Genomic DNA, 11,577 nt, shown 5'->3' with positions numbered 1-11,577 from the left:
CAGCACAAAAAATTTTAGACACATCATTTATAGTTCGCGCTAAATTCGGCCGTGAAATCCGAAACATTGCAGTGAGCAAAACAGAGGCACGAGCGCGCCACCTTCAAATATTTTTTTTGCGCGCGCTGGAGCGTTTCTTGGAAATAAAATTTCAGTTCCGTGCACTTTGAATGTGCCCACACAACATATAAAAACCCAGGCAAACACAAAAGCGACCGGACAGGCATGTTCGATCTCTCGTGGAATCACCCAACGACTCCTTCCGCATACCACAATCATTTCGATGACATTGACACGCCAGAAAGCCTCGCCACCTCCTCAACTCGTCAATCCAGCGCAAAAAATTAAAAATAAATAAATAAATAAGAAAAAGCCAGTGCGCGGTCTTCATTATCGCTTTCGTGGAACACGTTCGTGTGTTTCGTTCGGCTTCGGCCGTAACCTCGCTCAGCCGAGAGTCAAATCGCAGTGATCACTCGCTTGCAGCTCAGAGAGCCGCCGATAGAGAGAATCGAAGCGAGCCTCCTAACGGGTGTTCCGCGGTGATCGATTACACGGAACGGCCGACGCAGTGTCGCCCGCCGAGAATGGACCGACCTACATCTCCGTCGAGATTCCATCATCGCCGTGCAACGGTGGCGAAGAAAGAAAGAAAGAAGAAAAAAGAAAGAAGAGAAAGAAAGAAAGAAGAAAAGACAGAAAGAAAGAAAGAAAGAATGAAAGAAAGAAAAGAAAGAAAGAAAGAAAGAAAGGTCACGGAAGAGAGATGCCGGAAGAAAGGGCCTCTCAGATGGCGGAGGTCCACAGTACAGGAGTGACAGCTGAAGGTGCGACTCTTGATGGATTGCACACATTTGGTAGGCGAGCAACGCTATCCAGTCCACCGCCTACAGGCATCGAAGCGATTTTTATATTTTTTTTTTCGTCCACTTGTGTGGTATGCGCCGTGTATATATAGTGTCATGTGGTTCCTCTGTGCAAATGCGACCGTTCGTTACGACAGAAAGTTGAACTAGGTGGAAGAGATTCATCGTCGAAGAAGCACAAATTAGAAGATACGGTACAAACTAGAACTGTATTCAAAAAAGGATATTCGAATTCAATTCGCTTGTTCACAGTCGCGCAATGAAATTCGATAAGAGGCGATGCCTCACTTCGCACTCTCCCCCGCCCCTTTCCTCAAGCTCAATAGAGAACATTGTGTATTTATTAATTTTTATATTTAATTATTAGTTACCTGCATCGCTCCGTAGGGCAATTACAATAGGGGTTACATATTTTGACTACTTGTAAACATACGGAACATACATGGTTAACGTAATCTTGTAAACGCGCACACGTGAGAATGAAGTCTCCATTTCGCGAAATAATCACGTCATCTCCACACCGAAACGTACACAGTTCCAGAGATTTCTGCGTCCCCGAGTCGTAGGGGTTACCACTGATCGGAATAGTTAAGTAGGACAATCAGTATGCGGTTCACTTAACCTCTTCGAACGCTGCGGGTGTCACGAAAGCGTACGCGCCCGCGCGATCGCCGCAAACAATCCGGGCTCAGAGAAAGCGCTCCTTTGCATATACAAAGGCACCGCAAAGCACACGTGCCGCCCAACCCACTTTTCCTTTCTCCGAGAGTTGTTACCCATCACCAAAACCGTTGACCTCCCGCCCCCCCTCCCCTCCGTTGACCCTCAGACCCCTCCTCTTTCAACTGCGCAGCTATGCGCACATCCAGCGAATCCTGCAGTTGAGATTATTTGCGACTTCCGCGGAACCGAGGTGCTGTCGCCGCCGCCCAGCGTTTAACGTCAGCGCCGAGAACGCCGAGGCCGTAAAGACGGCCACTTTATGGCGCCCGTCGGGGCTTATCGGGTAGCCGCATTAAGCGTATATGCGCTGACGCGACGACATCGAAGCGCATCGGCTCATCCCGCGCATGCAAATCTGCTGTGAATGTTTCTGCGCGCGCATTTATGTGTCCGCCTGCGTGCGTTCGTGTATACGTTTATCTGTGCGTGTATGCATCCAGTGGCGTAGGGAGAATTTGTGTTGGGGTTGGGGGTGGGGGGGCACCTCCTTGATCTGAAGTGGGGGCCAGGCATGCAGGTGTGGTCGAGTGTCGTTTTGTGCTCTATGTCCCATGACAGAATTAATTCGGGAGGGCTCAGTGTGGTACGCCACAGCGTGCATCTGTTTGTGTATATGTGCTTAACAGCTGTGTGAGATGTGCGCGCGTCTTTGAGAGAGTGTGTGTTTTGGGTGGGAAAGGGTCCGATGACACGTGACCCAGAGCGCGACGCGCAAACGTCACAGGAACGTGTGCGCAAATGCAGACACGACGTGCGACCCTGTGTGTTTACGTACACGACCACGAAGAAAGCGCAGGTCGATGCACTGCCCGGAACGCGTGACGACGGCCCACCGCAGATATATGTATACTGGTCGGCGATCGTGTCATGTGACTATGGCGCAGAATGCTTATGCAGAGCTCACCACGGACAGAACAAGCAAACAAACAAGTCATCGGGTAAGCTAGAAAGTCAACAGAATGTTTAAAAAAAAGTATGTGCTTCTAAATACACACCTACGGTTTACAGGCAGCAGGCACGTATGTACATACGCGGGCGAAAACTTCTTCCGCATAATTCAGCAGTTTAGCCTTGCATGTTGGAATAAGCTCCCCCGGCGTGGTGAGCAGCCGTTGGCCTGTGGGTAGCACTGCTTAAAATTTGAATATTTCATATGACTGATATGATATTACATGAGCTACGAGAAGACTGTGTACAGACGATGCAGATATTCGGTGCGCTCGAGCTAGAAGGACACCGAATAGAGACGACGCTCACGTTCGGTGGAACTAGTTCTTGGTGAAAGTGGGGGCCCGCAGCGGTGGTCTAGTGGACTACGGCGCCCCGTATAATAATCGTTGTTTTGGTATTTTAAACCACAACAATTATTATTATTATTATTATTATTATTATTATATTATTATTATTATTATTATTATTATTAATGAAAGCGGCAGTTCCGCCCTTAGATTTCCGCAAAAGTCTGGCAAGTACACAGACAGCAACACCACGCGACGTGACCTCAGCGGCCAACTTGCTTAAAACTAACACGCCAAAGATGACAGGGCGGCTTTGACAAAGAGAGATCCATCCATCGAAATGTAGGCCAGTCTGCAAGAGGCATTTTATTGCTGTTCATGCAACGTATACAGTATAGCACGTGGACAATAGAAGTTTGAGCTCCCTGCTGAGCTTGTACTCAAGAACAACTGCTTATCAGTTAGACGTTCCGGCCAGAGACGGCCCTTTCTGTCATGGGAATGGCCGAGGTCCTGCCGGGGCGGCAGCGCAATGCTGCCAACTCGGGAAGCTTAGATTACGAATACGTTAAATACAAGTTTAAAATTTCATGTACGAACACTCCGTGATCGTAGGGGGAAAACGAAAGGGTAGTTTCACGCAACATGCCGACGTTTCGGCAAAACGCACCGCTCTCACCAGACGGCTCACGCGTGTGCTCTTTTTCTCCTACGGTCTGCAGCAAAGACGTTTTGTGCGCCGACGGCAGCTTTCGCAAGGGTTAGCCGCCGGCACATATTTCACGCGCCGAAGAGTGCCGACGCAAGGCTCCACGCAGACTTACTTTTAAGCAGGAAGTAATCGCTTTGTTTATATACACCGGGAAGGGAGACAGAGAGAGAGGGTTTCCTTTACGGCTCGCTGGAGCTCGCCGCGCTTGACGGAGACCACTGGCAAAATGGCTGCACCGCCACGCCTTTTTCGGATGTGCGCGACAGCGCGTTCACGCTTCCGCGAGCCCGGGACGACGCCCTAGCGCGTTCGTGAGTCTCAAAACTGACCAGAACACGAGTCAGTGCGGATCCAACCAGTTTGTAGCATAATGCAAAGGGGAATTAATCCCTAGATTCCCTATCTATAAAGTGGGAGAGAAAGCGGTCCCTTCATCCATCCATCTGTTTAATTTGATACTCTCGAAATCACCTAAACGAAACAAAAAAGAAATCATAGTGTCCCTTATGCATTTGCATATAAGACGGCCAGAAGGCGAAAGCCATCTTATTTTTCTTAGACAATTTATCGAAAAAAAAATACAGTTCCTTGTTTCTTCCCCCTGCATTCAAGCATTAATTGATTTTGTTTAATGCATTGTCCGTAATGGAGTCGGTACCTTGTACAAATAACCCCGAAGTGCAAGCAAGGCCCAGGCGAAACAAAGACGTGCGCACTGAGTAACCTCCCCCCCCCCCCCAAAAAAAAATACTTAGAAATTGGTGCAATTTTACGTGTTAGTGTGTGCATGTGTTATCGCCTCATCTGACTTGCCGCCCCACATGGACCGTCGCTACTAGCACGCGTTCCTCGTCACCTTCCTGCCACTCGGCTGCCCACAAATACGGGCTACGCTTTTCAATAAGCGTTCTCTTAATTCTGCCGACTATGCTGATACCTTGCTGGTCCGGCGCTGCCATGTGCACGCCATGGCTATGGCATGGCTACGCTAAAATGAAATAATCTTTCTTTCTGCCAATCACGTAGCGTGCTTCGACCAACAGGGCCTCCACGCCGCTCGAACGAAAGAACCGTCAGCGTGTGACACGCCATGCAGGCGAAAGACCGCGACGTGCGACGGCATGACTCTGGTCTCTTCGTGATCGTCTACTTGCGTCTTCTACTCTTTTAAATGCGAAGCATTTCTTAGCGAACTTCTGCGACTTTGACCGTATCTATCTATCTATCTATCTATCTATCTATCTATCTATCTATCTATCTATCTATCTATCTATCTATCTATCTATCTATCTATCTATCTATCTATCTATCTATCTATCTATCTATCTATCTATCTATCTATCTATCTATCTATCTATCTATCTATCTATCTATCTATCTATCTATCTATCTATCTATCTATCTATCTATCTATCTATCTATCTATCTATCTATCTATCTATCTATCTATCTATCTATCTATCTATCTATCTATCTATCTATCTATCTATCTATCTATCTATCTATCTATCTATCTATCTATCTATATCTATCTATCTATCTATCTATCTATCTATCTATCTATCTATCTATCTATCTATCTATCTATCTATCTATCTATCTATCTATCTATCTATCTATCTATCTATCTATCTATCTATCTATCTATCTATCTATCTATCTATCTATCTATCTATCTATCTATCTATCTATCTATCTATCTATCTATCTATCTATCTATCTATCTATCTATCTATCTATCTATCTATCTATCTATCTATCTATCTATCTATCTATCTATCTATCTATCTATCTATCTATCTATCTATCTATCTATCTATCTATCTATCTATCTATCTATCTATCTATCTATCTATCTATCTATCTATCTATCTATCTATCTATCTATCTATCTATCTATCTATCTATCTAGCCGCCTACGACTTTGTGCTCTCCTGGTCGCTTGGTTAATCGAATGTGCACCAAAATTGGTATGGCGTAACATGACTGTATGACGAACATAAATGACAAGTCATAACATGAAAATCATGACACGAATGTCATGTACAGCATGATTTGCATGCTACGCTCATGGTGCGCTGGCGGCCGTTTCGCTAGCTTGATATACACCAAAATAGGTATCTTGTGACGTGACTGTGTGACGAACATAAATAACACGAGTTAACATGAAAATCATGACACGCATGTCATGTACAGCATGACTTACGTGCCACGCTCATGGTGCGCTGGCGGCCGTTTCGCTAGCTTTATATACACCAAAATTGGTATCTTGCGACGTGACCGTGTGACGAACATAAATAACACGAGTTATCATGAAATTCATGACACGCATGCCATGTACAGCATGACTTACGTGCCACGCTCATGGGGCGCTGGTGGCCGTTTCGATAGCTTGATCTACCCCGGAATTGGTTTTGCGCGACGTGACTGTGTGACAAACATAAAAACACGAGTTAACATGAAAATCATGACACGCATGTCATGTACAAGCATGACTTACGTGCCACGCTCTGGGGTGCTGGCGGCCGTTTCGCTAGATTGATATAGACCCATATTGATCTCTTCCGACGTGACCGTGTGACGAACATAAATAACATGAGTTATCATGAAAATCATGACACGCATGTCATGTACAGCATGACTTACGTGCCACGCTCATGGGGCGCTGGCGGCCGTTATTCGCTAGATTGATATGCACCGAAATTGGTATCTTGGCGACCGTGACCGTGTGACGAACATAAATAACACGAGTTATCATGAAAATCATGACACGCATGTCATGTACAGCATGACTTACGTGCCACGCTTCATGGGGCGCTGGCGGCCGTTTCGCTAGATTGATATACACCAAATTGGTATCTTGCGACGTGACCGTTTGACGAACATAAATAACCGAGTTATCATGAAAATCATGACACGCATGTCATGTACCGCATGACTTACGTGCCACGCTCATGGCGCGCTGGTGGCCGTTTCGATAGCTTGATCTACCCCGGAATTGGTCTTGCGGCGACGCGACTGTGTGACAAACATAAAAACACGAGTTAACATGAAAATCATGACACGCATGTCATGTACAGCATGACTTACGTGCCACGCTCATGGGGCGCTGGCGGCCGTTTCGCTAGATTGATATACACCAAAATTGGTATCTTGCGACGTGACCGTGTGACGAACATAAATAACACGAGTTATCATGAAAATCATGGCACGCATGTCATGTACAGCATGACTTACGTGCCACGCTCATTGTGCGCTGGCGACCGTTTCGCTAGCTTGATATGCACTCAAATTGGTATCTTGCAACGTGACTGTGTGACGAACATAAAAAACACGAGTTAACATGAAAGTCATGACACACATGTCATGTACAGCATGACTTACGTGCCACGCTCATGGTGCCCTGGCGGCCGTTTGTCTAGGTTGATCGACCCCCAAGTTGGTATTGTGAGTTGGTATTGTTACTTTGTGACGAACATAAATAATAGGAGTTAACATGAAAACCATGACACGCATTATCCTCAATGACATACAAGACGATGTATGCAGCTCTTTGCTGGCTGCTTCGCATTACGTCGATTCCCACAATGCGTGGGATCTGCCGGCTTTTTTTTTTTTTTCTTTTTTTTTCTTTCGTGTTAACGTCTCACGTTTGCTAGCATGCATCGGAGCCCAGGAGCAACGTACAAAGAAGAGAGTCGGTGCAGTACCGTCTCTTTCCAGCGCTAAAAAAAAACTGAAAAATGTGTCTGAAAGGTATTCTACTTTAAACTCACTCACTGTTCGCGCGACGATGCGCTCGCCAAGTCGACCAATCGCCAATGAACACCGCACGAATCCAGGAAGTGATGGGAAGCACACTCACCTGCAAGACAGAAAACACATGGTCATGAAGCAATCATGCGGGCAACACATCATATCCATTAAATTAAGCAAAGGAAAGGAACACATACATACACGTGTAGAAAGTGTAACCTGATCGGAGCACTACTCAGGGCCTCCCTACTCATAGAAAATATTCATTTCATTTATTCGTTATTTAAAAACGACGATAATTTCAATTGATTACCTAGTGGAAAAACAGATACATGAAAGCTTGTGGTTATGCGTTGACAGCTTCGCGTCGGCGGTGTCAAAGCAAGCATGTAAAACAAAATACTTAGACATGAATTACCCAGTTTCAACGGGTACTCTGGGGTAAATATACAGGTTGTTTCAAGAAATGTGTCCAACCTTCTTAAAAAATCAGGAAAATGCGATATTTAATTGCGTGCCTTCATAATTGGCTTTTCTGTATTGGAAGGGATTTTAAGGTGGTTAGGGAAATTATTGGGGACTGTAATTTAAAAGGTTAGATTAATTACCTTTTAATTAGTGAGTTAGGTGGTTGTGTCAAATGAGAGAATTGAAGTTCTTCATGCCAGAAACCCACCCCAACTTTGATATTTTGAAAAAGTCGCATCTAGAATAATTACGAAGTAATTATATTCAACCAAGTTCAATGGCGAAACTTAAACAGAAACATGGAAAAACGCAACGCAACTGCATATCCTTCTGAGACGTCCAAAATGAGTGAATGACTTTTTCTGTAGCGCTGGGCATCTTAAGATGGTTAGAGACATGACTTGAGGCTGTAAATAAGAAAGTTAAAGTAATTAACTTTTAATTAATGGAGTTTAGGTGACTGTGTCAAATTGGGGAATTGAAGTTCTTCGTGCCAGAACCCATCCCAACATTGAGATTTCGAAAAGCAGCCTCTAGTAATAATTACGAAGTAATGAATTTCAACCGAATTCGATGGCTTTTGCTGTTGAAAGCCGTTGCTTTCGTGAATTTCATTACGCCACAAACAATTACTAGAAGAATGCTTTTTCGAAATCTCAAAGCTCGGATGTCTTCCTCGCATGAAGAACTTCAATCTCCCATTTGACACAACCACCTAACTCCACTAATTAAAAGTTAATTAATCTACTTTCTTAATTACTGTCCTAAATTATGTCCTTAACTACTTATTATTCCTGCTCTACAGAAAAAGCCATTCTGAAAGCCCCGAGCAAAGATCGCATTTTCCTGATTTTTTGAAAGGTAGGACACATTTTTTTAAACATCCTGTATACCGTGAAGCTAACAACAAAACATCATATAATCAACTATTTAATGGATAGTCGTTCGTAGTCTTTTCTTGAATTTATATAGCGGTTATCACAAAGAAGAGGAATGCTTCTTTAATTTAGCTATTAGAGTAGTTGCCAGCCTGCCTATTAAAATCAGGGACAATCGAGGTACAATTATAAAAGTTGCCGAAAATAAGCCTCGTAGCAGCGGCCGGCGTTGTCAATTTGCACGATACTCATAAGCTAAATTGTTAGAAAATAAAAAGTTCTCTAATTAGCTCAGTGCTTCTAATATCGACTTGACTTCGAGCATAGTCATACCGTAGAATTAAACTTATTAAAGCCAGCGTACAAAAGGAGCACCGCATTTTGCGAGACATATCTTCTCTGTGAGTGTCCTCGCTTCAGTGCACCAAGAGAAGAACTGTCCAAAGTTTTAAATAGACTTGACAATCGTCCACTGTCGGAGGAAAAGATCTTAGGACACTGGCCCGAAACCATCCTCGGCACAGAAAGCTTTGAAAGCGTTATTGCGCTTTTTGCGCAAAAACTAGTCCCTATTAGACAGACTTTAAGAAGTGTCGTTTATCGTACTATTCTTTTTTTTCTTTCTTTCTTTTTGTATCATCTCTTTTCTATCATCTTTCACTCCCCCTTCCCCTTTCCCAGCACAGGGTAGCCAGCCGGTTTGAGAACTGGCTAACCTCCCTGTCTTTCCGTTCTTCTCCTCCTCCTCCTCTTCCTCCTTTCGTGCACCAGTTCTCCAGAAACACAGGTTCGAAAAGATGTGCCGTGAAATGTCACCGGCCGTTCTAATAATTAACTTTTCCGTAACCGTTTTTCTCGCAGTAAACAAATATATTAGCCTCCAAGCTGCGTGTCTTTGACATCGTGATTTCTGACATCACGTCAAAAACCACGAATACATGTTCTCCGCGTCAGCCGAATGTGTAACATAACCCTGAAAACTTTCCAACTTCCCGCCTTCAACTAAATTCATCTTTTGCTTTCTCGACCACGGTTCTTTTCCCTTGGCACCCACGACCTCCACGGACCGCCGGTTATCTTCTCTTCGCATCACGTGACCTTGCACAACTGCCCGTTCTGCCGTTACTATGAAAAGGGAATATCATCCGCACGCCTTGCGTACTCTAATCAACACCGTCAATTTTTTATTTCATTTTTTACCTGATAAAGTTGCGCGATTATCATTTGCCGTTCTATCGTAACATTCCCCCGCGATATCCCCACAAGGTTGAAGCATCAGCTTTTCAAGCCGAGAGGGTCAGAAGTTGGATCGGGCGTCTTCTTTGATGTCTAACTTTACACGTTCGCCCTTACAAAAATTTAGAAAGTCTATAGACTGTACAAACCCATTTTTAGAGAGGTCTATGCATTTTCGTAAGGACGTTCATCATTGTATTCGTTGTATTGGTGGTAGCGGTGATCTGGTAGTGGTGAGCAGGTGCCGTTAGCCTGGCAGAGGTGGCTGGCAATTGCTCCGCCAGAGCGACCTTTTCCATGCCCTATATGTCTCACCACACATCCCTGGCACCGGTCTCTCGCCGAAAACGCACTATGCATTCGTTTCTATGTATTCAACCAGCCACGGTGGTCCTCATGGTGCTCGACTGCTGACCCGAAGGTCGCGGATCGAATCCCGGCCGCGGCGGCCGCACATTTTCGATGGAGGCGAAAATGTTCCGAGGCCCGTGCACTTAGAATTAGGTGCACGTTAAAGAACCCCAGGTGGTCGAAATTTCCGGAGCCCTCCACTACGGCGTCCCCTCATAATCACATCGTGGTTTTGGACGTTAAACCCCAACAATTATTATTATTTCATTATTTCGACGCATTTCGGGTTTCAACTACAAAAACTAGCACCGCTCGGAGCAGGCCAAGCCGCAATGTTTGAGAAGCTTCGCGATTGTTTCAGGTCGTTCCGTCAAGATTAGGCGCAGGACAGCGAATAGTCACGTTTATTGAGGAGCTTACGCGAGCACCGGCAATAACCCTGGAAGGTTCGATCGCTGGTGTATAAAGGACGACGCCTTCCGGCGACGATCAGATCAGACCGACGGCCGACGACTGTGCTCGGCGCTTGTGTTGCCCCCCTTCTATACTTTTTTTTTTTCTTTACTGGGCAAATTTCGCCCAATAAAGTGTTTCATCTTCACCGGCTTGCATTTGCTTTTTTTCACCGTCACAATTCTTTTTTTGTCTGTCTCATATCAGCTGTCATTTGCACTGACTGTAATCTGACATGGTATCAAATGTTTTATTGTCACCATTACATCCACAATGTGCAAAAGGGGTGAACTGTATCTTCGCTGTACAAGACCACTCCCGCGACAGTCCTACACTACGGATATGTAAAAATAAACAAATTATTTTATGTCTGAGACATACGTCGGCAAAAAAATGGGGAGCTCACTCAGACTCACTCATGAAATATATTTTGCCCTTAGAGCTCACTCGGACTCAGACTCACTGAATTTTTTCTTAGCCGGACTCACTCGGACACAAACTCATCAAAATATTACCCACCCGGACTCACTCGTACTCAGTCTCCACGGCTCGATCCTAGTCCGAGTGAACCCGAGTGAGTCGACTCATGAGTGAGTTTGCCGACCTATCGTCTGAGAGCAGAATTGGAGCTCTCGTCTCTTCTCTCCCTCAACCCACTCGTCGACCATGCTAGTGGAGCCTTTGCAACCCCAAACAATGTCGGGTCAGAGGCACTCCACAACTAAAGAGGCCTAGAGCATCACCGCGACGACGAGCAATTACGCAACAACACAATGCTCAAAACTGCGCTCGCTTTTGTGTGCAGCGAGGAATCGTAGTAAAACGACTACATCATTCGGCGCGCATCTCACTGCGCATGCGCTTTTGACTTGCGTGCGTCATTGTCTCGCGTTCGC

The sequence above is a fragment of the Rhipicephalus sanguineus genome, chromosome 8, assembly GCF_013339695.2.
Source record: "Rhipicephalus sanguineus isolate Rsan-2018 chromosome 8, BIME_Rsan_1.4, whole genome shotgun sequence".
In the NCBI taxonomy this organism is placed as follows: domain Eukaryota; kingdom Metazoa; phylum Arthropoda; class Arachnida; order Ixodida; family Ixodidae; genus Rhipicephalus; species Rhipicephalus sanguineus.
The sequence above is the reverse complement of the archived record's forward strand: the minus strand, read 5'-3'. Positions refer to the sequence as shown.